This window comes from Triticum dicoccoides, chromosome 1B (assembly GCF_002162155.2).
Source record: "Triticum dicoccoides isolate Atlit2015 ecotype Zavitan chromosome 1B, WEW_v2.0, whole genome shotgun sequence".
In the NCBI taxonomy this organism is placed as follows: domain Eukaryota; kingdom Viridiplantae; phylum Streptophyta; class Magnoliopsida; order Poales; family Poaceae; genus Triticum; species Triticum dicoccoides.
This window is the reverse complement of record NC_041381.1, coordinates 334308400-334312849: the sequence shown is the minus strand read 5'-3', so window position 1 is coordinate 334312849 and position 4450 is coordinate 334308400.

Sequence of the window (4450 nt, the reverse complement as noted above, 5' to 3'; positions counted from 1 at the left end):
GTGCCCTCCTGCCTCGTGGGCCCCCTGGCAGGCCCCCGACGTCCATCTTCTACTATATGGTGTCTTTTGCCATGGAAAAAATCATAAGGAAGCTTTCGGGACAAAGCGTTGCCGTCTCGAGGCGGAACCTGGGCAGGACCAATCTAGGGCTCCGGCGGAGCTGTTCTGTCGGGGAAACATCCCTCCGGGAGGGGGGAAATCGCTGCAATTGTCATCACCATCGATCCTCTCATCGAGAGGGGCTCAATATCCATCAACATCTTCACCAGCACCATCTCCTCTCAAACCCTAGTTCATCTCTTGTACCCGATCTTTGTCTCAAAACCTAAGATTGGTACCTGTGGGTTGCAAGTAGTGTTGATTACTCCTTGTAGTTGATGCTAGTTGGTTTATTCGGTGGAAGATCATATATTCAGATTCTTAATGCTATTCAATACCCCTCTGATTATGAACATGAATATGCTTTGTGAGTAGTTACATTTGCTCCTGAGGACATGGGAGAAGTCTTGTTATAAGTAATCATGTGAATTTGGTATTCGTTCGATTTTTTGATGAGATGTATGTTGTCTCTCCTCTAGTGGTGTTATGTGAATGTCGACTACGTGACACTTCACCATGATTTGGGCCTAGGGGAAGGCATTGGGAAGTAATAAGTAGATGATGGGTTGCTAGAGTGACAGAAGCTTAAACCCTAGTTTATGTGTTGCCTCGTAAGGGGCTGATTTGGATCCATATGTTTCATGCTATGGTTAGGTTTACCTTAATTCTTCTTTTGTAGTTGCGGATGCTTGCAAGAGAGGTTAATCATAAGTGGGATGCTTATACAAGGAAGGGCGGTACCCAAGCATCGGTCCACCCGCATATCAAACTATCAAAGTAACGAACGCGAATCATATGATCATGATGAAAACTAGCTTGATGATAATTCTCATGTGTACTCAGGAGGGCTTTGCTTTATATAAGAGTTTGTCCAGGCTTGTCATTTGCTATAAAAAGGATTGGGCCACCTTGCTACACCTTAGTTACTTTTTTTACTTGTCACTCGTTACAAATTACCTTATCACAAAACTATCTGTTACCGACAATTTCAGTGCTTGCAGAGAATACCTTACTGAAAACCGCTTGTCATTTCCTTCTGCTCCTCGTTGAGTTCGACACTCTTACTTATTGAAAGGACTAGATATATCCCCTATACTTGTGGGTCATCAAGACTCTTTTCTGGCACTGTTGTCGGGGAGTGAACCCCTTTGGTAAGTGGAATTTGGTAAGGAAACATTTATATAGTGTGCTGAAATTTACTGTCACTTGTTACTATGGAAAATAATCCTTTGAGGGGCTTGTTCGGGGTATCTTCACCCCGACCTGAAGTGCAAAGAGTTGCTCCTCAACCTACTGAAAATATTTACTTTGAAATTCCTTCGGGTATGATAGAGAAACTGCTAGCTAATCCCTATACAGGAGATGGAACATTACATCCCGATATGCACCTAATCTATGTGGATGAAGTTTGTGGATTATTTAAGCTTGCAGGTATGCCCAAGGATGTTGTCAAGAAGAAGGTCTTCCCTTTATCTTTGAAGGGAAAGGCATTGACATGGTATAGGCTATCTGATGATATTGGATCATGGAACTACAACCGATTGAAATTGGAATTTCATCAGAAGTTTTATCCTATGCATCTGGTTCATCGTGATTGGAATTATATATATAATTTTTGGCCTCGTGAAGGAGAAAGTATCGCTCAAGCTTGGGGGAGGCTTAAGTCATTGTTATATTCATGCCCCAATCATGAGCTCTCAAGAGAAATTATTATTCAAAAATTTAAGCTCGGCTTTCTCATAATGATCGCCTCATGCTCGATACTTCTTGTGCTGGTTCTTTTATGATGAAGACTATTTAATTCAAATGGGATATATTGGAAAGAATTAAAAGCAACTCAGAATATTGGGAACTCGAGGAAGGTAAGTTTGATTGTTTTAAATCTTTTATGGATTCCAATGCTTTTCGTGAATTTAGCACTAAATATGGACTTGGCTCTGAGATAGTAGCTTCTTTCTATGAATCATTTGCTACTCATGTTGATCTCCCTAAGGAGAAGTGGTTTAAATATCATCCTCCCATTGAAGTAAAGGTAGTAGAACCTATTAAAGTGGAAGAAAAAAATTATTACTTATAATGTTGATCCTATTGTTCCTATCGCTTATATTGAGAAACCACCTTTCCCTATTAGAATAAAGGATCATGCTAAAGCTTCAACTGTGGTTTGTAAGAGTAATACTTCAACACCTATACCCCCTAAGCAAATTAAAGTTGAACCTAGTATTGGTATGGTCAAAGATCTCTTGGTCGATAATATTGATGGGCATGTTATTTATTTCTGTGATGAAGCTGCTAGAATTGCTAAACCCGATACTAAAAATAAACATAGATCTTTTGTTGGCATGCCCGTTGTTTCTGTTAAAATAGGAGATCACTGTTATCATGGCTTATGTGATATGGGTGCTAGTGTGAGTGCAATACCTCATTCCTTATACAAAGAAATTATGCATGATATCGCACCTGCTGAGATAGAAGATATTGATGTTACTATTAAGCTTGCCAATAGAGACACTATTTTCACCAATTGGGATTGTTAGAGATGTTGAAGTCTTGTGTGGGAAAATTAAATATCCCATCGATTTTCTTGTTCTTGGTTCCCCACAAGATGACTTTTGTCCCACCATATTTGGTAGACCCTTCTTGAAAATTGTTAATGATAAGATAGACTGCAAAAAGGATATTGTTACTGTTGGTGTATGGGATATGTCTCATGATTTTAATTTTGCTAAATTTCGTAGACAACCCCATGATAAAGAATTACCTAGTAAAGATGAAATTATTGGTCTTGCTTCTATTGCCATGCATCCTAATGATCCTTTAGAACAATATTTGCTCGACCATGAAAATGATATGTTTATGAATGAAAGAAGGGAAATAGATGGAGTATTCTTTAAGCAAGGACCTATTTTGAAACACAACTTGCCTGTTGAAATCCTTGGGGATCCTCCTCCACCCAAGGGTGATCCCGTGTTTGAGCTTAAACAATTACCTGATACTCTTAAATATGCTTATCTCGATGAAAAGAAGATATATCCTGTTATTATTAGTGCTAACCTTTCAGAGCATGAAGAAGAGAAATTATTGAAAACTCTGAAGAAGCACTGTGTTGCTATTGGATATACCCTTGATGGTCTTAAGGGCATTAGTCCCACTCTATGCCAGCACAAAATAAAATTGGAGAAAGATGCTAAACCAGTTGTTGATCATCAATGACGGTTAAATCCTAAGATGAAAGAAGTGGTAAGAAATGAAATACTAAAGCTTCTGGAGGCAGGTATAATTTATCCTATTGCTGATAGTAAGTGGGTAAGTCCCGTTCATTGTGTCCCTAAGAAGGGAGGTATTACTGTTGTTCCTAATGATAAGGATGAATTGATCCCACAAAGAATTGTTATATGTTATAGAATGGCAATTGATTTTCGCAAATTAAATAAAGCAACTAGAAAAGATCATTACCCTCTACCTTTTATTGATCAAATGCTAGAAAGACTATCCAAACATACACATTTTTGCTTTCTAGATGGTTATTCTGGTTTCTCTCAAATACCTGTGTCGAAAGAGGATCAGGAAAAGACCACTTTTACTTGCCCTTTCGGTACTTTTGCTTATAGACGTATGCCTTTTGGTTTATGCAATGCACCTGCTACCTTTCAAATATGTATGACTGCTATATTCTCTGACTTATGTGAAAAGATTGTTGAGGTATTCATGGATGATTTATCCATTTAAGAAACTTCTTTTGATGATTGCTTAAGCAAACATGATCGAGTTTTGCAGAGATGTGAAGAAACTAGTCTTGTCTTGAATTGAGAGAAGTGCCACTTTATTGTTAATGAAGGTATTGTCTTGGGGCATAAAATTTCTGAAAGAGTTATTGAAGTTGATAAAGCTAAAGTAGATGCTATTGAAAAGATGCCATTTCCTAAAGATATCAAAGGTATAAGAAGTTTCCTTGGTCATGCTGGTTTCTAGGAGGTTTATTAAAGACTTCTCTAAAATTTCTAGGCCTCTCACTAATCTCTTGCACAAAGATGTTCCTTTTGTTTTTGATGATGATTGTGTAGAAGCATTTGAAATACTTAAGAAAGCCTTGATTTCTGCACCTATTGTTCAACCACCTGATTGGAATTTACCCTTTGAAATTATGTGTGATGCTAGCGATTATGTTGTTGGTGTTGTTCTAGGACAAAGAGTTGATAAGAAATTAAATGTTATCCAATATGCTAGTAAAACTCTAGACAGTGCCCATAGAAATTATGCTACTAATGAAAAAGAATTTTTAGCAGTTGTATTTGCTTGTGATAAGTTCAGACCATATATTGTTGATTCCAAAGTAACTGTTCACACTGAT